The sequence below is a fragment of the Hylobates moloch genome, unplaced genomic scaffold (assembly GCF_009828535.3).
Source record: "Hylobates moloch isolate HMO894 unplaced genomic scaffold, HMol_V3 SCAFFOLD_14, whole genome shotgun sequence".
In the NCBI taxonomy this organism is placed as follows: domain Eukaryota; kingdom Metazoa; phylum Chordata; class Mammalia; order Primates; family Hylobatidae; genus Hylobates; species Hylobates moloch.
In genome coordinates, this window is record NW_026652289.1 from 37,833,775 (window position 1) to 37,858,006 (window position 24,232).

General features: G+C 39.2%; 1 long non-coding RNA gene across 3 annotated transcripts in view; it reads right to left on the minus strand.

Moving 5' to 3' along the window:
* The window catches only part of LOC131381174 (uncharacterized), a 93,189-nt gene extending 81,136 nt beyond the window's left edge, over positions 1-12,053 (minus strand). For 2 of the 3 annotated variants that reach the window (XR_009209716.1, XR_009209718.1), the window contains exons 1-3: positions 11,946-12,053; positions 2,515-2,624; positions 762-868 (exon numbers count right to left, since the gene is read on the minus strand). This is a non-coding gene — a long non-coding RNA (uncharacterized LOC131381174). Of the gene's footprint in view, positions 1-737; positions 869-2,514; positions 2,625-11,945 lie in introns of all 3 variants that reach the window. The other variant, XR_009209717.1, reaches the window with a different exon arrangement.
* Between the last annotated feature and the right edge of the window lie 12,179 nt (positions 12,054-24,232).

Below are 24,232 nucleotides of genomic sequence, written 5' to 3' on the forward strand. Positions count from 1 at the left end.
TTTTGCAACCTACTCATCTGACAAAGGGCTAATATCCAGAATCTACAATGAACTCAAACAAATTGACAAGAAAAAAACAAACAACCCCATCAAAAAGTGGGCAAAGGACATGAACAGACACTTCTCAAAAGAAGACATTTATGCAGCCAAAAAACACATGAAGAAATGCTCATCATCATCACTGGCCATCAGAGAAATGCAAATCAAAACCACAGTGAGATACCATCTCACACCAGTTAGAATGGCCATCATTAAAAAATCAGGAAACAACAGGTGCTGGAGAGGATGTGGAGAAATAGGAACACTTTTACACTGTTGGTGGGACTGTAAACTAGTCCAGAGGCCACTTCTGTAAACACTGGGCTGGACCATGAGCTAAGGCAAGCTTTCCCAAGTGACATTATTGATATTATGGGCCAGATAATTGTTGTGGGGTTCTTTCCTGTGCATTATAGGATGTTTAACGGTGTCACTGCCCTCTACCCACTAGATGCCAGTAGCAACCCTCTGCAGACATTGCCAAATGTCTTCAGGGTGGGGGTGACCGCAGTGCCTCTGGTGAGAACCACTGGGCTATGGTACCCACCGGAAACTTAGAGCAAGCACTATGCTTAGGTTGACTATTAAACCATTCCCATTAACATCTATGCACCTGACTTTTATAATTCACCATTGTTTTAGATGGCCTAATCAATGCAATAAAATAAAACAAGACATATAATGTATATCAAACATACCACTATTTGTAGCTGTGAACTCACTTGCTAAGAAGACATTCCTTTCTGATGGCTTCTATCTTGTCTTGGGAGAGTTTTAAGAGAAGTCATTTACTGAAGTCAAGTAGGAGGAAAAAGCATGGATGGGAGTTCTGAGAAGAGATAAAAATATGAGCTGTGTCTTAGGGAGAGTGAGAGCATGCTGAGACAAAATAGCTTGATTATGAGTTGCATTCATTGTGGTTGAGGTTGCTGATCATGAAGTATTCATATTTTTATTTCCAAAAAATTGTAGCAGACATTTTGGTCAGCTTCTTGCCAATGGCCTCACCAATATCTCCCAAGTGGGCTCCTACTCCCTCTCCTTAGCAAGCACTTTTTTTCCACTTATGTGAAAACTACCAGCTGCTATCTTTTCCTAGACTGCAAATAAAAATTAATTCATAAATATATAAAGTTTTATAAAATGCAATGTTAAGAATATGTAAATCAATAAAGTATTTTTTGGAAAGTTTATCAGTATATATCAAAGAGAAGAATGTTCCTACCATTCTCTCAACAGTCCAGTTTCTAGGAAATTTTCCTAAAGTAATAACTGCACAAGTACAAAAAAGTGTAATCAGCAGCATTGCTATAGTATTAAAAAATTGGAAACAATCTAAATATTCTCCCTAGAGGATCACTTAAATAAACATCAGTGTGCACATGCAGTGGTCTCTGATACTGCATTAAAAAATAATATTGATAATGTATTATTGAATAAAAAATTGCAGGTTACAGGCAAGCATTCATGGTGTAATTTCATTTGTAACATATTGTATTTAGGAATATAGGTACTTCTTTAAGGCTATTTTTGTTTGTTTGTTTGTTTGTTTCAAAGACAGGGTCTTGCTCTGTCGCCATGGATGGAGTGCAGTGGCCTAATCACGATTCACTGAAACTTCAAACTCCTGGGCTCAAGCAATCCTCCTGCCTCAGCACCTAGATAGAGAACTGGGACACAAGCATGCACCACAATGTATGGCTACTTTTTTACATTTTTTTGTAGAGATGAGGTCTCGTTTTGTTGCCCAGGCTGGTCTTAAACTCCTGGCCTCAAGTGATTCTCCGGGCTTGGCCTCCCAAAATGCTTGGATTACAGGCATGAGCCACAGTAAACAGCCATCTTTAAGACTATTTTTCAAAGTATATTACCTATGACTATATCTAGGCAATGGTATTTGGATAATTTTCATGTTATTTTTTGTACTTTTTGGATCATTAGACTTTTCTACATAGAGCATATTTTTTTTAAATAAAACAGCAAAGTGGTTTCCAAAAGAATGAAAATGATCAAATGACTGACATTGACAGTCAGTGCTGAAGACAAAATGCTTTGATAAACTGAGTAGCAGAAACTTTTATTGTTAGATCCCTCCTCTTTGAGATGGCTAAGTCCATTTTATACATAAGAAGGCTGACTCACAGGATCTGGCCTAAAAGCAGAAGCTGATGTGCTTTGCATGTATATTTAGTCAGTAAAGCTATCATTCTTATTGAAAACCCTACAGCTAATTTAGCAAAAACAAATAATAATATTCAACTCTGCAACCACAGTCAAGACCTGTCTGTGTGTTCATTTTTCTAGCTTATAGCCTCTGTGTGGCTGGGTACAAGCAGGCCTGCCTCACCCAGAGGCCTGGTATATTCTGACCTGCGCACTAGTGTTGGCCAGTTGACTGCTTGGCACCTTTCCCGGCAGTCATTGCTCTCCAAGCACGACATCTATCATTGCTCCAGTCAGAAAGATGACACCTACCTGATGGGTGGGCAGAAGCGTCTTCTCTTACCATATGCTGGGAATTGTCAGGGGCTGTTCACGCCAAGACTGGCTACTTTTAGTGCCAGGAAACAGGCCTTTCCCAAAGCCTGCCAAAAAAAATACAAATAAAAATTTAAAAAACCAATTTTCACATATCAAATTTTGCGTTGAGTAGTTGTGTAACAAGCGATGCAGAACAGAGAATTATGGACATTTTTCTGGCGTCGACACATGCAACACAGAAGAGAAGAGCAGTTCTCATCTGTGAAATGAGAGAGAGAACAAAAAAAAATTTCTGACCTACATAAATATTAGGTTTAGACCTAGTCTCAGCAGAGACAGTGGGTGGCTCACCTATCCAGTGTAACTTAATGAACACTGAAATGCCCACTTGGGGTGGAAGGTGCAGTTCTCACCATATGAGTCATTCTTTGGGGTTAAAGCATCCTCTGATGAAGGGTGCTGTTGAATCCCTATCTGTTCCTTGGGGGGACAGAACAACATTAAGCCACTGTCTCCAATTACCATATTTGTGCAGATGACCTGATTAGATACAGTAGGTAGGTATATTTTAATGAAATCATACAAAATCAGGAAATGTTGCGGGCACCAGGTGCCACTATTTGTTGTTGAATTGAGACTTCTGTGCCATCAGGGAACACGACAAGGACACAGTCCTGCGATTCTGAGAAACATCTCCAAAGAGAAACTCAGAAGAGAGGAAGGAATCACAGTGCTGTCAAAAATGAAATTGGAGAACAGCCCAAGCACAGTTTGGGGACTCAGGCTGGAAAGACAAACTGAGCTAAGCTTGGGACACTGTCAGAATGGTGGGAAAGAACCCAGCTGAGAGGTGCTGGGAGAGTGAAAGGCAGAGACACACTGAACCTCAAATTCGAGGAAAAAGTCTGGGGAATGCAAGAGGCTGCTGCATGGGCAGAAGATAATTGGCCCGCAGAGAATGGGGAAGGCACAGGGGTGGACAGGGTCACGCAATTCAGGCACACGTCCAGGGCCTCAGTCAAGGAGTTTATTCCATTGCCCTTGAGCATGTGCTCCAGGGCAGGCAAAGCTGCTTTCACACACCTATCAACTCCACAGGCTGCTGCAGGACCTCCAATCCTCATTTTAACTTAGAGCAGTCTCATCAGGTCTTCTACAGTCGCCTGAGGTTTCTGCTTCTGAGGTTTCTGTTTGCTTTGTGTTTCCACCTGGCTGTGCTCATCCTCACCAACTTTTTGCAAGAGCATGTGTGTGCAAGTGTATAGGAGGGCATGCTTGTGTATATGTAATTGTAAAATATATTGCTAATTGTTCCCTTAACAAGTTTTTGCTCTCAAAACATACTTTGATGTTTTTATTTATGCCTTTCTTGGTTATTTGGCCACTGTTTTAGGAAGACCAAAACAGAGTGATATGGTTTGGCTGTGTCCCCACCCAAATCTCATCTTGAATTGTAGCTCCCATAATTCCCACATGTGGTGGGAGGGACCTGGTGAGAGGTAACTGAATCATGGGGGCAGGTCTTCCCTGTACTGTTCTCATGATAGTGAATGAGTCTCATGAGATCTGATGGTTTTTAAGGGGGAGTTTCCCTGCACAAACTCTCTCGTCTGCCACCATGTAAGACATGCCTTTTGCCTTCTGCTGTGATTGTGGGGCCTCCCCAGCCAAGTGGAACTGTGAGTCCATTAAACCTCTTTTTCTTTACAAATTACCCAGTCTTGGGTGTGTTTTTATCAGCAGCCTGAAAATGGACTAATACACAGAGCAATAGTCAAAGGCAACACACTCTCCAACACTTTTTCCTAACCTTTTGTGGGAAGTGAGAAGTATTCTAAAACTTTCTTTCTTATTCTGGGAAGCTTAGAACTTAGTAATTCTGCTAACCTATCTTTGGAATTTCAGAAGCCATTAAGGGGAGAAAAATCAACAGAAAAATTCCTATGTTCTAGTAGCCCTGGTGTTAGACCCAAGTTCCAATCCTGGTTAGCAGTTTGCTAGCTGTGTGTCTCTATGTGTTTCAGGGTTCTCATCCATACATCAGGGACAATAACAGAACACAATTCATAGAAATACTGCTTAAAAGAGATTTGACTACACATTTTTTTTTGGTCTACTAATGTAGCAAGAGGCAGTTAAACAGGATTTAAAGACAAATAAAGACAGTAGCAAAGCATTGGTATTCATACCATATACATGGTTCCTACAAATCAATTAAAAAAAGATTAAAGAATATGAACAGATAATTCTCTCTCTATATATAAATAAATCCCAAATCAACGAAATGACTCTAAACATTCTTTTAAAAATAAGAAAAATGCAATGAAAACATATTCACATTTTTTTCCCTAAGAAATTGGTAAAATTTTAAAAGTTTGATATTATCCAAGTTGGCCAGTGGGGTGGGACACAGGCTATCCCCAACAGTGTTGGGGCAAATATAAATCATTGTGACTGTAAAAAGAATGTTATTGTTATTTTTTAAATTGACACATTATACATATTTGTGTAGTACAATAAGGTGTTTTCATATATATTTTTTGTCATACAATGATTCTATCAGGTTAGTTAGTGGATCCCATCACCTCATGCACTTATCATTTCTTTGTGGTGAAAACATTCAAAAGCCTCTCTTCTAGCTATTTGGTAACACACAATATTTTACTATTAACCATCATCAACCTATTGTGCAACAGAACACCAGAACTTACTCTTCCTAGCTAATTGTAACTTTCTACCCATTGATGAACCTCTCCCTATCCTCCCCTCCTCACTCTCTTCCACAGTTTCTGGTACTTACTATTTTACTCTTTGCTTCTGTGATAACTTTTTTTTTTCTTAGATTCCTCCATATGAGTGAGATTATGTGGTATTTGTTTTTTTTGTTGTTGTTGTTGTTGTTTTTTGTGTGTGAGACGGAGTCTCGCTCTGTCACCCAGGCTGGAGTGCAGTGGCGCAATCTCGGCTCACTGCAAGCTCCGCCTCCCAGGTTCACGCCATTCTCCTGCCTCAGCCTCTCTGAGTAGCTGGGACTACAGGCGCCCGCCACCACGCCGGGCTAATTGTATGTCTGGCTTATTTCACTTAACATGATATTCTCAGGGTTCATCAATGGTGTTGCAAATAACATGATTTCATACCTTTTTATGGCTCGATAGTATTCTATTGTGTATTTATACATTTTTTATTCATTCCTTCACTGTTAGACATTTAGTTTAATTCCATACCCTTGATATTGTGAATAGTGCTGCAATAAACATGAATGTGTGGATATCTCTTTAACATACAGATTTGATTCCCTTTGGAATATATACCTAGTAGAGGGATTGCTAGATCATATGATAGTTCTATTTTTAAGTTTTTCAGGATCCCCGATACTGTTTTCCATAATGAATGTACTAGTTTACAATCTTGCCAAGAGCCTGTAAGTGATTCCTTTCCTCCACATCTTCCACTATATAGCGAGGTGGTATCTCTATTGTGGTTTTAATTTGCATTTTCCTAATAATTTGTGACATTGAACTGATGGCCTTCTGTGTATTCTTTTGAGAAATATTAAGTACTTTTTTCCCATTTTTTTTTTTCTTTAGACGGAATCTTGCTCTGTCACTCAGGCTGAAGTGCAGCAGCATAATCTCTGCTCACTGCAAGCTCTGCCTCCTGGGTTCACGCCATTCTCCTGCCTCAGCCTCCCAAGTAGCTGGGACTACAGGTGCCCACCACCACGCCCAGCTAATTTTTTGTATATTTGGTAGAGACGGGGTTTCACCGTGTTACCCAGGATGGTCTTGATCTCCTGACCTCGTGATCCACCCGCCTTGGCCACCCAAAGTGCTGGGATTACAGGCATGAGACACCATGCCTGGCCACTTTTTCCCATTTTTTAAATCAGGTTATTTGTGGGGTTTGCGGTTTTTATGTTCTGGATATAACCCCTTGTCAGATGTATAGTTTACAAATATTTTCTCCCATTCTGTCAATTGTCTTTCATTCTGTTACCAGTTTCTTTTGCCGTGCAAAAGGTTTTTAGTTTGATGTAATCCCATTTGTCTTCTTTTGTTTTTGTTGCCTAAGCTTTCAAGGTCTTATTTAAAAAATCCTTGCCCAGTTTAATGCCATGAAGTGCTTTCCTTATATTTTCTTCTAATAGTTTCATAGTTTAGGGCATGACATTCAAATCTTTAATCCATTTTGATTTTATTTTCCTATATGGTAAAAGTAGGCGACTAGTCTTATTCTTTGGTGTGTGTGTATACAATTGTTCCAGCATCATTTATTGAAGAGATTCTTTTCTGCATTGTGTGTTCCTGGCACCTTTGTTGAAAATCAGTTGTCTGTAGGTGTGTGAATTTATTTTTGTATTCTCTATTCTATTCCATTGTTTTTTAATGCCAGTACCATGTTGTTCGTGTAATGTATTTTAAAACCAGGTAGTGTAATGCCTCTAGCTTTCTTCTTTTTGCTCAAAATTGATTTGGATATTTAGGATCTTTTGGGGTTCCCAATTTTGGGATTGATTTTCTATTTCTGTGAAGATTTTTTATTTCCGTGAGTCATTGGTATTTTGACAGGAATTGCATTAAATCTGTAGATTGCTTTGGGGAGTATGGCCATTTTAACAACATCAATTCTTCCAATCCATGAATATGGGATTCTTTCAGTTTATGTATGTCCTCTTCAATTTTTTTTGTTAAAGTTTTATAGTTTTCAGTGTACAGCCTTTTCACCTTATTGGTTAAGTTTATTCCTAGTTATCTTTGTTTTGTAGCTATTTAAAGTGAAATTGTTTTCTTGATTTTTTTTAAACAGTTTGCTATTAGTACATAGAAACACCACTGATTTTTGTATGTTGATTTTGTATCCTCCAATTTCATTGAATTTGTTTATTAGTTCAACAGTTTTTTGGTGAAATGTTTAGGGTTTTCTCTACATAAGATCATGTCATCTGCAAACAGGGACAATTTGGCTTCCTCTTCTATTATTTGGTTCCTTTTTATTTTTGTCTTGCCTAGTTGCTCTGGCTTGAACTTATAGTTCTATGCTGAATAGAAATGGCGATAGTGGGCATCCTTGTCTTGTTTCTGATCTTAGAGACAAATCCTTCAGCTTTTCCCTGTTTAGTGTGATGTTAGCTGTGAGAACATTATATATGGCCTTTATTGTGTTGAGGGACAAGCCTTCTATACCTAATTTGTTGGGACTTTTTACTGTGAAGGGATATTAAATTTTCTCAAATGTTTTTTTCTGCATCTATCCAAAAGCAGATCACATGGTTTTGGTCTTTTGTTGTTGTTGTTGTTAACGTGGTAAATCACATTTATTCATTTGTATGTTAAGCAGTCTTTGAATACCTGTGAGGAATTCCACTTGATCATAGTGAATAATCTTTCTCATAATGTTTTAGACTCAGTTTGTTAGTATCTTGTTAAGAATTCGTTATCATCAATGTTGGTATGTCAATTTTTCTGGTGTGTCTTTGTCCAGTTTTGGAGTCAGGATAATGCTGACCCCATAAAATAAATTTAGAAGTGTTTTCTCCTCCCCAATTTTATGGAATACTTAGAGGAGAGTTAGTATTCCTTCTTCTTTATATCCTTTGTAGAGTTCAACAGTGAAGCCATCAAATCCTGCATTTTCATTTGATGAAAAGCTTTTTATTATTAACTTAATCTTCTCATTCATTTTTATTCTGTTCAGATTTTTGTATTTCTTCAAACATATTTGTAAATTTTCATTTAATGTTTGTAAATTGTACATGTACATGGATTTGTTCATTTATTCTGATATAAAATTTACTGGCATGTAGTTGTTCACAATAATTTCTTATGATTTTTTGTATTTCTGTGATATCTGTTGTAATGACTCTCTATTCATCTCTGATTTTATTTATTTGAGTTTTATTTTTTCTCAATTAGTCTAGCTAAAGTTTTGTGTATTTTTTTTCTTTTCAAAAAATTAATTCTTGATAGGGGAGCCAAGATTGCTCACTAGACTCAGCCAGGAAGAGCATCTCCCACTGAGACATCAGACCATCAAGAATACTGGCAAACTCCAAGTAGATCTTTGGAAGAAAGGCATTAAAGGTGAAAGGAGGGAGGACAGAGCCCCTGAGCTGAGGAAGGTGAAATCCCTGCAGAGTGCTACCAAGCACCATGACTCATTCCAGTCCCCAGTGGTTCCTGGAGAAGGGGAGACTTAAATAGGTGAAGAGTGGTCCACACTTTTCATGGACCTCCAGAATCTTAGCTTCAGGAGACCCTCATGATGCCCACAGACATTTGAGCTGGCAGGAAGAGATGCTTGAAGAAGTGGCAGGGACAGTACTCTAGCCCAGAGAGTTTGGTGTGAGAATGGCTGCAATGGAGCATGACCAGGGACACCCATCCTCCAAGGCATGCCATGCTCCTATAAGTGGCTTTGGGCTTTGTTGGCTCTCTAACCTGGACACAGAAGGGCTGTCTTGCCCATGGGGACGAGGCCAGTTTGATCTGAGCACCCTTCATTTGCTGGCTTCTTGCTGGGTCCCTCCTGACCACATCCACTTGCAGTGCAGGCTTGGATTCCAAAACCAGGATTTCTCTTGCAGCAGACATCATAGCAGATCCCATCTAACCACTGGACAGCTTCAGCAGACAGGCCTCGGTAGACACAGAGGTGTCAAACACCTCCTCCCACTGCTTTGCCAGTGTGCACTTGCCTGTGGCATTCCCCCATGCTACACAGGTGCACACACAGAATTCACCATTTTGGTGCCACTGGTTCACATGCGTGCATGGGCCTCGCCACCCCAAAGCCGCACCCTGACAGCATGCATGCACTCAGACACCACCACATTACCACCCCACTGTTGCTGGCAAACACATGTGCAGATATCACCACATCACTGCCCTATTGCCGCTGGCACACATGCAAACATCCACCCCAATGCACTGCTGCCCAGCCACAAGCATGTGCACATGGGTGCAACCCCACTATCACTCCCCCAGTGAAGTGCTTTTGTAAGAATCTCCCATTGTTGTTGCCAGCAGACTGAGAAACTTGGCCCCTCTAGTGAAGCAAGTGTTTATCCTCAAGGGGATAACACAGAGATAAGGACAGAGAACACAGCTGTGGGCCTCCTACCAACACCCAGGGTTGGAGCACACAGACCAGAAGTGCTGAGCTTAGCCTGGGCCCCCTGATATCATCCAGAAATGAAGCCAGTCAACTAAACCCAACTTATGCCACAGTCAAAACCTCATGAGCATCAAAGAATAAAAAAGCAAAAAGCACCATCTAAAAGACAAAAACAACAAAGATTAAAAGAACATCAGGCCACACTGATGAGAAAGAACCAGCACAAGAACTCTGGTGACTCAAATACCAGCGTGGCTTCTTGCCTCCAGATGATCACAGTAGCTCCCCAGCAATAGTTCTTTATTAGATCGAAATGGCTGAAATGTCAGACATAGAATTCAGAATCTGGATGGCAATGAACATGAAGGAATCTAGTAAAACAACACAAGACATGAAAGACAAAAGAGGCGTTTTAAGGAAGAACAAAACTGATCTGATAAAGCTGAAAACTCACTACAAAAATATTATAATTGGAAACATTAACAGCAGAATAGAACAAGTTGAGAAAAGAGCTTAAAGACTGTTTTTTCGAGTAAGCTTGTCAGATAAAAATAATTTTGAAACAATGAACAAAACCTCCAAGAAATATGGGATTACATAGAGACCAAACATGTGACTCTTTGTCATCCCTGAAAGATAAGTAGAGAGAGCAAACAACTTGTAAAATACATTTGAGAATATTGTCCATGAAAAATCCCCTAATCTCACTAGATAGGTTGACATTCAAATTGAGAAAATTCAGAGAACTCCAATGAGATATTGTATGGGATAACCATCCCCAAGACACATAGATTATCCAAGGTAAATGGGAAAGAAAAAATATTAAAGGGAGCTAGAGAGAAGGGGCAGGTTACCTACACAGGAAACCCCATTAGGCTAAGAGTAGAGTTTTCAGCAAAAACCCTACAAGCCAGAAGAGATTGGGGGCCTATATTCACCATTCTTTTTTTTTTTTTTTTTTTTTTTTTTGACGGAGTCTCTCCCTGTCGCCCAGGCTGGAGTACAATGGTACGATCTCGGCTTACGGCAACCTCCACCTCCCAGGTTCAAATGATTCTCCTGCCTCAGTCTCCCGAGTAGCTGGGACTACAAGTACCCGCCACCACGCCCAGCTAATTTTTGTATTTTTAGTAGAGACAGGGTTTCACCGTGTTGGCCAGGATGGTCTCGATCTCCTGACCTCGTGATCTGCCTGCCTCAGGCTCCCAAAGTGCTGGGATTACAGGTGTCAGTCACTGTGCCTGGCCTCAGCATTCTTAAAGAAAAAATATTCCAACCAAGAATTTCATATCTAGCCAAACTAAACTTCCTAAGTGAAGGAGAAATAAAATCCTTTTTGGACAATCAAACATGAAGGGAATTTGTTACCACCAGGCTTGCCTCACAGGAGGTCTTTAAGGGAGGGCTAAACATGGAAACTAAAGACTATTAGCAGCCACAACAAAAACATACTTAAATACATAGACCATTGACACTATAAAGCAACTACACAATCAAGTCTGCCTAACAATGCAGGATCTGCTAACAACAAAATGACAGGATCAAATCAGCACATATCAATATTAACCTTGAATGTAAACAGGATAAGTGCCCCCACTTAAAAGGCAGAGAGTGGCAATTTGGGTAAAGAAAAAAGATCTCCCATAAAATGGCAGAAAGGAGATAGGACTAACATGCAGCTCCTGCTTAGATGACAGGACAGTGTCTGGAGAGTCACATGTGAACTTTTGCTCCATGAACCACTGCAGGAACATACCAGAAAAACTGGAAGAATTCACAGAGCCTTTGAAAGAAGAGGCTTGCTGCTGCAAACCCCATGAGACAGCCAAAAAACTGTGAGTTCCCAAAATGTGAGGGGGAAAAAATTCAGCCTTTGAACACACATCCCCACAGGAGAACCTGAAAATCCAGATCACAGGAGAAGGATTTAACCTTACCTAGAGCTGAAATGGATATAGGCAGCCAAGCAAAATATAAAAGAAGCATCAGGACCCTCCTGGTTCTCAGCTTCAGCCCCAAGAAAGTCATTCTGGCCTTATCTCACAGAGGTCCTTCTGGAAGGTAAGGTGGCCAGCAGAATTGGGGAGGGGCCACAGGGCAAATAAAGGTCCTAGCTGAACTTTGTAGTAATTTTGACTGAGCACAAACTTTCCCGAGCAGAGTCTGAGGGGGGCGAATGGGAAGTGCAGATACAAGCACAGAAGCCACATCCAATGGTGAGGGCAGGTGGGGAGGCAAGGCCTGAGAGCCCTGCCCACTTTCGCAGCAGGGAGGCTTGTGCCCTGGGGCAAGATCTCAGCTCTGCTCACCTGGAAATAAACTCAGTGCAGTTGGGGAGTCATGGTGCTGGTCTTGCTGGCTGCATAGGAGCTAGGTGAGGCCTGTCACTTCTGGCTTTCTCCCATTTCCCTGGCAACCTGTATGAAGCAGCAAAGGCAGTCATAATCCCCCGGAGAACATAACTCCACTGACCTGAGAACCACCCCCAACCCCCAACAGTGGCAGCAGTAAGCCCCACCCAGCGAGTCTGAGCTCAGACCTGTCTAATCCTGCCCCCACCTGATGGTTTTTCTCTACTCACCCTGGTAGCTGAAAACAAAAGACATAATCTCTTGGGAGTTCTATGACCCCCCCCCCCACCCCCCACCCATCACCTGAGAAACCTGAGTACTCATCCTGACCAACATAGGGCAAGATTATATCCCCCTTCTACTACTGCACCTGGCACTCTCTTGAAAGTGCCACCTCCTGGCTGGAGGAAGACCAACTCAAGCCTCTACAGCAACGCAGAACAGAACATCCTTGCTCCAAAGAAGGAGAAAACAACAGCTAATTCCACCACCTTCAACACCCTGGCTAAACAGAGGTCCTGAGTCTGTCCACGTGACAACTTCACTGCTGGCATAACCAGCATTACAGAAAACCAGAGCACTAAACGAAACTATAACCAAGGACTCTCACAGAGTCCACTTCACTACCCTGCCACCTCCAATGGAGCAGCTGATGGTATCCATGACTGGAAGACCTGAAGACAGATCATATCACAGTACTCTTTGCAGATATTCCCCAGCACAAGCCTGGAGCTTGGTAGCCCTGCTGGGTGGCTAAACCCAGAAGGGCGATAACAATCACTGCAGTCTGGCTCTCAGGAAGCCCTATCCTAGAGGAAGGGGAGAGCACTACATGAGTGGGTCATCCTGTGGGAAAAAAGAAGCTGAACAGCAGCCCTTGAGTTTGAAATCATTCCACTGAAACAGTCTTCCCAAATGAGGAAGAAGAAAAGTAATTCTTGTAATATGACAAAGTAAGGTTTTATAACACCCCTAAATGATCACACTCGATCTCCAGCAATGGATCTAAACCAAGAAGAAACCTCTGAATTGCCAGAAAAAGAATTGAGAAGAATGATTATTAAGCTCCTCAATAAGGCACCAGAGAAAGGTGAAAATCAGTTTAAAGAAATTAAAAAACACAATACAGGATATGAGTGAAAAAGTCTCCAAAGAAATAGATATCACAAAGAAAAGACAATCACAACTTCTGGAATTGAAAGACACGCTTAGAGAAATGCAAAATACACTGGAAAGTTTCAACAACAGAATCAAATAAGTAGAAGAAGGAACTTCAGAGCTCGAAGGCAAGGCTTTTGAATTAAGCCAATCTGACAAAAACAAAGACAAAAGAGATTTAAAAAATTAACAAAGCCTCCAAAAAATTTGGGATTATGTTAAACATCCAGGCATAAGAATAATTGGTGTTCCGAAGGAAAAAGAGAAATCTGTAAGTTCAGAAAACTCATTTGAGGAAATAATCAGGAAAAACCTCTCTGGTCTTGCTAGAGATTGAGACATACAAATACAAGAAGCTCAATGAACACCTAGGAAATTCATAGCAAAAAGATCATCTCCTAGGCACATAGTCGTCAGGTTATCTAAGGTCAAGGTGAATGAAAGAATCTTTTTTTTTTTTTTTGAGACAGAGTCTGGCTCTATCGCCCAGGCTGGAGTGCAGTGGAACAATCTCAGCTCACTGCAAGCTCCGCCTCCCGGGTTCACGCCATTCTCCTGCTTCAGCCTCCCTAGTAGCTGGGACTACAGGCATCTGCCACCACGCCCAGCTAATTTTTTCTATTTTTAGTAGAGATTGGGTTTCACCACGTTAGCCGGAATGGTCTCGATCTCCTGACCTTGTGATCTGCCCGCCTCACCCTCCCAAAGTGCTAGGATTACAGGCGTGAGCCATTGTGCCTGGTGAATGAAAGAATCTTAAGAGCTGTGAGGCAAAAGTATCAGGTAACCTATAAAGGAAAATCTATCAGATTAATAGCAGATTTCTCAGCAGAAACCCTGCAAGCCAGAAGGGATTGGGGGGGTCATATATTTAGACTCCTTAAACAAAATAATTATTACCCACAACTTTTGTATCAAGAGAAACTAAGCTTCATAAATGAGGGAAACAGAGTCTTTTTCAGACAAATAACCTAGCATCCCTTCATGATTAAAATCCTCAGTAAAATCGGCATAGAAGGGACATACCTTAATGTAATAAAAGCCATCTATGACAAACCCACAGCCAACACTATACTGAATGGGGAAAAGTTGAAAGCATTCCTGCTGAGAATAGGAATAAGACAAGGATATCCACTCTCACCACTTCTATTCAACATAGTACTGGAAGTCCTAGCCAGAGCAATTAGACAACAGAAAGAAATAAAGGGCATCCAAACTGATAGTAAGGAGTCAAACTATTGCTGTTTGCTGATGATATGATCTTATACCTAGAGAACCCTAAAGGCTCATCCAAAAAGCTCCTAGATCCGAAAAGTGAATTCGGTAAAGTTTCAGAATATAAAATCAATCTACACAAATCAGTAGCTCTGTAAAACACCAACAGCGACCGAGCCGAAAATCAAATCAAGAACTCAATTCCTCTTACAACAGCTGCAAAAAATTTAAAATACTTAGGAATACACCTAACCAAAGAGGCGAAAGATCTGTACAGGTAAAACTATAAAACTGCTGAAAGAAGTCATAGATGACATAAACAAATGGAAACACATCTCACGCTCATGGATGACAGAATCAATATTGTGAAAATAACCATACTGCCAAAAACAATCTACACATTCAATGCAATTCCCATCGAAATACCATCATCATTCTTCATGGAACTAGAAAAAACAATCCTAAAATTCATATGGAACCAAAAACAGCCCACAAAATAATGTCATTCACAGCAACCTGGATGGAGTGGGAGACCATTATTCTAAGTGAAGTAACTCAGGAATGGAAAAGCAAGCATTGTATGTTCTCACTTATAAGTGGGAGATAAGCTATGAGGACACGAAAACATAATAATGATATAATGGTGTCTGGGGAGTAGAGGGAATGCTGAGACGAGGCGTGAGGGATAAAAGACTACACAGTGGACAGTGCTTGTGTTATGGGTGCACCAAAATCTCAGAAATCACCGCTACAGAACTTATCCATGTAACCAAACACTACGTGTTCCCTCAAAATTATTGAAATAATAATAATAAAACAAGAAAAGACAAAAGTTACCATAATTCCACAACCCAGCGATACTACCATCAGCATTTTGATATTTGTACTTTCAGACATTTTCTATCTATACAAATGCATGCATGTGAATAAACATTCTGGCAAAAGTGGAATAATAGTACACATATTCTATAATCTGTTTTCTAATTTTATAATATGGCATGAACATCTTTCCTTGTCAAGATATGTACAAGTATATCATTGTTCCTAATGGCTATAAAAAAATTCCATTTTATGACTCTATTACAATTCAAATAGTCACAGATGTTGAACATTTAGTTTGTGTCCAATTGTAAATACTGCTATAACATTCTTGTATGTCCATCTTTGTGCACTGATTATTGTATCAGAATAAATTCAGAAAATTTACAACAAAAAAATAAAAAGAAGACAGACCCATCTATATGCTCTTTTAAAGAAACCCATTTCACATGTCATGATATCCATAGGCTCAAAGCAAAGGTATGGAGAAAGATCTATCAAGCAAATGGAAAACAAAATAGAGCAGTGTTTGCTATTCTAATTCCAAACAAAACATACTTTAAACTAATGATGATCAAAAAAGGATAAGAAGGGCACAACATAGTGATAAAGGGTTCAATTCAACAAGAAAACTTAACTATCCTAAATATATATATACACACCTAACACTGGAGCACCCAGATTCACAAAACAAGTCTTAAAGATCTTCATAGAGGCTAGATAACCACATAACAATTGTGGAAGATGTCAATATCCCACTGACAGTATTAGACACATCATCAAGGCAGAAACTATCAAAGATATTTGGGACCTAAACTCAATACTTGACCAAATGGACCTAACAGATGTCTACAGAACATTCCACCCAACCAAAACAGAATACACATGCTTATCATCTGCACATGACACATAATCTAAAATTCACCACATGCTCAAACATAAAGCAATTCTAAACATATACATATATATATATATACTGCACTCACAGATCACAGCAAGATAAAAATAGAAATCAATACTAAGAAGACCTCTCTAAGCCATATGATTACATGACAAACAACCTGCTTCTGAATGACTTTTGGGTAAACAGTAAGATTAAGACAGAAATCAAAAAATTCTTAGAAAGTAAAGAAAACAAAGATAAAACATACCAGAATCTCTGGGACACAGCTAAAGCAGTGTTAAGAGGAAAATTTATAGAGCTAAATAAAAAAAAATAGCATATAAAAAAAGTAGAAAAGTGTCGAATTAACAACCCAGCATGACACCTAGAGGAGCTAGGAAAACAAAAGCAAACCAAACCAACCCCAAAGCTGAACTGAATGAAACTGAGACGCACAAGCCCATTCAAAAGATAAATGGGCCAGGCGCAGTGGCTCACGTCTGTAATCCGAATACTTTGAGAGGCCAAGGTGGGCAGATCATGAGGTCAGGAAAGCGAGGCCATCCTGACTAACATGATGAAACCCCGTCTCTACTAAACGTACAAAAAAGTAGCCAGGTGCGGCCAGGCACGATGGCTCACACCTGTAATCCCAGCACTTTGGGAGGCTGAGGTGGGCAGATCAAGACCATCCTGGCTAACCTGGTGAAACCCCGTCTCTACTAAAAATACAAAAAATTAGCCAGGCATAGTGGCGGGTACCTGTAGTCCCAGCTACTCAGGAGGCTGAGGCAGGAGAATGGCGTGAACCTGGGAGGCAGAGCTTGTAGTGAGCCAAGATCGCGCTACTGCACTCCGGCCTGGGCAACAGAGTGAGACTCAGTCTCGAGAAAAAAAAAAAGAAAAGATAAATGAACCCAAAAGTTGTTTTTTTAAAAAAAAATAAATAAAATTGATAGACCACCAGGTAGACTAATCAAGAAAAACAGAGAGAAAATAAAAATACACACAATTAGAAATGACAAAGAGTATATTTCCATCTACCCCACAGAAATACAAAAAAACCTTCAGAGACTATTATGAACACCTCTATGCATATGAACTAGAAAACCTAGAAGAAATGAGTACATTCCTGAAAATATACAACATCCCAAAATTAAACCAAAAAGGAACTGAAACCCTGAAAAGATGAATAATGAGTTCCAAAATTGAATCAGTGGAAAAAAAAAAAAACAAAAAAACCTACCAACTAGAGGCTGGGTGCTCTAGTTGGCTCACGTCTGTAATCCCAACACTTTGGGAGGCCAAGGCAGGTGGATCACCTGAAGTCAGGAGTTTGAGACCAGCCTGGCCAACATGGTGAAACCCCATCTCTGCTAAAAATACAAAAATTAGCTGGGCTAACATGGTGGCGGGTGCCTGTAATCTCAGCTACTCAGGAAGCTGAGGCAGGAGAATTGCTTGAACTCCGGAGGCAGAGATTGCAGTGAGCCAAGATCACGCCATTGCACTCCAGCCTGGACAGCAAGAGTAAAAATCTGTCTCAAAACACAAACAAACAAACAAACAAACAAACAAACAAACAAACCCTACCAACTAGAAAAAGCTCTGGACCAGAAGAATTCACAGCTGAATTCTAGGAGACGTATAAAGAAGAGCTGGTACCAATTCTAAATAAATTATTCCAAAAAATTGAGGAGTAGGGACTCCTCCCTAAGTCACTCTATGAGGCCACTATAATTCTGATACCAAAACCTGGCAGAGACACAACAAAAAGAAAATATCAGGACAATATATTCCATGAACATACATGCAAAAATTCTCAACAAATACTAGCCAACTGAATCCAGGAGACTATCAAAGCGCTAACCCAACACAATCAAGTAGGTGTTATTCATGGGATGCAAGATTGGTTCAAAATACACAAATCAATAAATGTGATTAATCACATAAAATGAACTAAAAACAAAAAAAACATACTTATTTTAATAGATGCAGAGAAGGCTTTTGATAAAATTCAACATCATTTCATATTAAAAACCTGCAGTAAACTAGGCATCAGAGGGACAGACTTCAGAATAATAAAAACCATCTATGACCAAACCACGACCAATATCATACTGAATGTGCAAAAGCTGGAAGCACTTCCCTTGAAAAACCAGAGCAAGGCAAGGATGCCCATGCTCACCATGCCTATTCAACATAGTATTAGAAGTCCTAACCAAAGCAATCAGGCAAGAGAAGGAAATAAAAGGCATTCAAATAGGAAGAGAGAAAGTCAAATTATCTCTCTTCACAGATGATATAATTTTATAAATTAAAAAAAGCAATCTCTGCCCAAAGGTTTCTAGATCTGATAAACAACTTCAACGAAGTTTCAGTTTACAAAATCAATGTATGTAGCAATATACGTCCAAGCTGGTGTCTCCAGAAACTTTGAGGACCATAAGTTATAGCTGACTGAGCTATTTGTCAAAAAGTCTTCAGGGAGTGGTGAGAAAAGCCATAGATACTTGCATCCTGCAAAGAGGATTTCAAAATTCAGCCTTCCAACTCTAATATGAGATTTGAACAATGTTATTTTATAGACCTCAAAGTTGTCTAATTCTGATCTTGCAGACTTGTCATAGGAATGAAATAAAATCATATTTATAAATCATAGATCATACAATGTATTCTCAACAAATGCCATCATCATTTTTGATGTAGGAAAATGCATATTTATCTCAGTAAAATTTTAAGCAGCATAAAAAAATGATATTTTTGGCTTTGGGCTGGAATAATAACTAGTGGTAGATAATGTCAATATACATTATGCTAATTAGAAGCTCTAATTGCCAATTTTCTTGATTAATAATTTAAGGAAAAGAGTGAACTACTGCTTAATGGAAACTGTTAATGGAACCAGTCTCTCAAATTTGTGGAACAAACCTCTCAAATGTTGAGGGGAAACAAGGAAATAGGTTTGTGGTGATAGTCTAAGGTTTGCTCAACAGGATGCCCTATGAGGCCTTTGCTTAGTCTCCTGCAGCCTTTGCATTTGCAATTTGCACAGGAAGAAAGAAGGCACTTCCAAACTCTAGGAGACAAACACATCTTTTGAGTTTTGAATCTGAAAACACACTGATAAATGTGATTTTCCTCCCCCTTTGAGGAAGGTAGTATTGAAGTGTTCGAAATCCAGGCTAAAGGATTATTTCAATATCCTCTTGAGGTAAAAACCTTTAATCATAAGAAAAGTCTATTTTGTATTACTCAGCGGTTTATTTTTTCACATGAAAAATTCTTCCCACTTACCTCATCATCTTCCCCTGCCCCACCTAACGTGCTTATTCTCTATATTCTTATTTACTCAGACATGCATACATATCATGAAATGCGGTTTGATTTTAAATAAAAGGACAATTCTGCAGAAATGCAGAGAGTATCCTTTGGTAAAATGACTTTGAGGTCAGTTTTCAGAGTCCCTCGGTTTTTATATGCAATCCAGCCACATTTCCTCTCTCTGCTTTGCTTGCTTAACTTACTAGAAACTTGTGCACAATTTTGCTGCTGTTGGCAGTTTTAAGGTATGGATTCGTGGAGGCTATTTACAAGATGCCAAGGGATGTCAAGTCAGGAACATGTGTTTTTTTATTCCATGGTCCTTCCTTGACAGCAGAAATACTCTGCAGATTATCAGATCCATTTGCTGATATTTAACATCTTTTTTTTAAATCCACTACAGGTTTTGGATGAGATGAATTTTAATGTTTCTTCATGCTGAAACTGACAAAAAAAATCCTTTAAACATTTAAAGAGAGGAAATGGGAGCTTTACATTTCAATGCAAAGAGAGCTCATTTCATTTACTTAAACACTTCACAATTACTTTCTTGCCAAAAAAAGTCAGCTTTTTATTTTATTTTTTTAAAGAAATAGCACTCTGCGAACATTCTAAACACTGAGCAGAACTAATGACAACTTGGTTATAGCCATTCTGAATTTGTCAGTATTTGCTTTGCCCAAGTTATGATGATATTGCTGAGGGCTGATTGAAGATTCTCTTGTCCCATAAAATGTTAATTTTTTTTCTAACTAAAACAGTTATGAAATTACCTACCATTTTTAGTGAAGATGCAGAGTCATCAAATGTGAGTGAAGATTAGAAAAGAGGGAGTCTGTGTTTCTCATAGTTTTTCTTACACTGTTCAGTTTTTATTTTCTTTATCTGGCCTCTTTGCTGTAAGATGCTATGCCATGCCTTTCAGATTCTTGCTTCCCAGTCTGTTTCAGTTCCTCCAGATCTCTCTAAAACCACCACCATGCATCCTTTCTATTAATTAACCAGGACTATAGCCCAGGCCTTCTCAACTTGGAAGTCAATCAAAGTGTTTAAGCATTACAGTGATAAGACTGCACTGGGCTCTAAGCCCCCATATGCTAGTCACAGCTAGCTCAACCCCATGGTTCTGGGTGGCTGACACGTGCTCTCTGCCTTTCACGCACGTCCCTGTGAAAAGACCACCAAACAGGCTTTGGGTGAGCAATAAAGCTTTTTAATCACCTGGGTGCAGGCGGGCTGAGTCCGAAAAGAGAGTCAGTGAAGGGAGATAGGGGTGGGGCCATTTTATAAGATTTGGGTGGGTAGTGGAAAACTACAGTCAAAGGGGGTTGTTCTCTGGCTGGCAGGGGTGGGGGTCAAAAGGTGCCCAGTGGGGGAGCTTTTGAGCCAGGATGAGCCAAGAGAAGGAATTTCACAAGGTAATGTCATCAGTTAAGGCAGGGACCAGCCATTTTCACTTCTTTTGTGGTGGAATGTCATCAGCTAAGGCAGGAACTGGCCATTTTCACTTCTTTTGTGATTCTTCACTTGCTGCGGGCCATCTGGATGTATACGTGCAGGTCACAGGGGATATGATGGCATAGCTTTGGCTCAGAGGCCTGACACTGCCTGCTCAGTATTCTCTCTGGAGTCTTTGACTTAGTCGCAGTATACAGCCACAGATCTTGTTTGTCATTACTCTGAGGATCTGTATCCTTGACACAACCAGTCCCATTTAGCTGGTGTTCGATAAATATTTGAGTGGGTGAATGAATGAATGAATGAATGAATGAGGTGTTGCCAATGCCCCATCAGACTACAGGGAAATGATGAGAAAAAAACTCTACTAATAACAGTAAACACCATTCACATTTTATTCCTGATATTTTTCTCTTCAACATTATCTATTTATTGATTTTAATTGATAAATAGTAGTATGTATTTATTGGGTACAGTATGATCCTTTGATTCATGTATACGCAAATCACCATACATGCTTATTATTTCTTTATGGTGAAAACAATTAAAATCTTACTATTTTAGTAATGGTCATATATGTTAGAAGACATATGTTTAAAAATAATATAAATAAAATGAGACAAAAATAGAGAGCAAAAAAATAAATATTTCTACCGTATAGTTTAATATTCTTGCCATAAATAAATATCAAATAAGAGTCTAATTTTTTTTCTCAGAAGCGAGGGTAAAAAATGTGTGACACAGTAATTTACATAGCTTTCACCATCTGAATGAAAAAAAGCACAGTGGAATCCTTAGGGAAACAAAGATTTTACTTTTTTTGGCAACAAATTCTTACAGAAACTTCTCACTTCAGACCTGCTATAAAGAAAGAGGATCATTTTTGCTCCTCAATTGGAAATCACATCATCACAAAATCTGACCCTTTTAATTAAATGTTATACTCTTCAGTGGAAGAAATTTTAAAAATCCTGAATAAGAATTATACACTTAAATAAAGAGATCTTTTTGTTATATAATAAGTTATTATTATTACTAAGTTTAACACTAGTTTGAAATTTAGACAAAAAGGTAAGACTAAGAAAATAGTTTGTTGTTATTGTTGTTTTTGAGATAGAGTCTTGCTCTGTCGCCCAGGCTGGAGTGCAGTGGCACAATCTCGGCTCAGTGAAAGCTCCGCCTCCTGGGTTCATGCCATTCTCCTGCCTCGGCCTCCCCAGCAGCTGGGACTACAGGCACCAGCCACCATGCCCGGCTAATTTTTTGTATTTTTAGTAGAGATTGGGTTTCACCGTGTTAGCCAGGATGGTCTTGATCTCCTGACCTCGTGATCTGCCCACCTTGGCCTCCCAAAGTGCTGGGATTACAGGTGTGAGCCACTGCGCCCAGCAAAAATAGAGCTTTTTAAAATAATTTATTCAAGGGAAAAATATGGAGCTGGCCCAGAGTCTAGTTTCATGGGTTGCACAAAATTAGTGCTCAATAATCCAGCCAATTGAACAAGTTTAGACAGAAAAATGGCATAATGGAAGGACTCACTCACAACCATTCATGAGTCACTTTACATTTAAATGATTCCGGATAAATCTTTCTTAAACAGCTATGAAAAGTTTTTGAGAAATAGCAGCCAGAAGGGTGAAGGTTTCTGCAGGAGAGCATGGGAGAAAATGACTATGTAGACGTTTTTCCATAAGATTGCCTGAAGCTTTTGAATCTCTACCTTAAATTCTTACATCTACATAAATAATGCAAAATCTTCACATTAACCAATCATTTTAGAACACTCAAGATTTTGCAGTTTTCATTCTGAGGGTGAAATATTAAGTTGAATCTATCTCAGCATTGCTCTTTCCAAATGCTCTGAACATCCAGTTTTTCCCTTTGATGGCCAATTCGTATGATCCTCAATAGGAACTCATGACCAGAATGATGAAAACTACGGTAAGCAAGTGGAAGTCATGAGTCGTAAAAGCTGAGGCAGATGACCAGATAATTTGGATCAATCCCACTTGTTATTGGTGCTAATTCATTGGATTCTGTGTGCTAATATCTTATTTAGTGTTTTTGCTTCAATATGCGTGGAAAATATTGAACTTGGTTTTCTTTTCATATTGGCTTTAGGAATTTAGATACCAGTATTATACTGCTTCCGAAAATAAATTACTATAAGGTTTTCCTTCCTTTTAAATGTTCTTTTGTTATTTGTAAAGCTATTTTCTGGTCTTTGAACATATAGTAGAATTCCCTGTGATAACCTCTAGACCTGATACTTTTTGTGGAATATTTCCAATGGAAACTAAAAGCATTCTATTTGTAATGGGGCCAATTTCAGTTGATTGCATTTCTTTAGGAAGGTTTCAAAATTTGTTTGCATAGAAATCTGCAGGATAGTCTCTTAACAATTTTTAAAAACTTTTCTTTCCCAGTGTTATTTCTCTTGTTATTTCCTATTTTGTATGATCCTATTTTTCTTGATAAATTTAGCTGGTGGTTCTTCTATTTTGTCAATTTTCTTAGAAAACAGTACTTATAATTTTTAAATTGTAGTTACTGTTTTTCCATTCTTGACCTTATTGGTTTCTGCTTTATTATTTATTTATTTATTTATTTATTTATTTATTTATTTATTTATTTATTTGAGATGGAGTCTCGCTCTGTCACCCAGGCTGGAGTACAGTGGCACGATCTCTGCTCACTGCAAGCTCCACCTCCCAGGTTCATGCCATTCTCCTGTCTCAGCCTCCCCAGCAGCTGGGACTACAGGCGCCCGCCATCACGCCTGGCTAACTTTTTGTATTTTCAGTAGTGACAGGGTTTCACCGCATTAGCCAGGATAGTCTCAATCCCCTGACCTCGTGATCCACCCGCCTCGGCCTCCCAAAGTGCTGGGATTACAGGCGTGAGCCACCGTGCCCGGCTTGCTTTATTTTTAATACTTTCACTCTTCTGCACCTTTTAGTTTTATCTTATTGTTCTAGTTTCTGAACTAGGCATTTGATTTTATTTTAATTTTTACTAATGTATGTGTTTAGTATTAGGAATTTTTCTCTGATCACTATATTAAATATACTTCATAGATTTTGGTATGTAGTGTGTTATTTTTAAACATGTATAATTATTTCCTATGTGCAATTTCTGTGTTTCTCCTTCTACTCAAAGTAGTGAAATAATCAAATCCAAACTAATATTCATGGTAAAAATATTAAACGTCAAAGATGACGTCTCCAAGGCCTCTAGACAGAAAGATCTAATAACTTACACAGGTGAAAGAAATAGACAAGCATCAGATTCTTCTAAACCAACATACAAAGTAAGACAATAATGAAGCAACATTTAAAATGAGAAAAACAAAAATGCAATTTAAAAAAGTGAGCTTTTATATCTCATC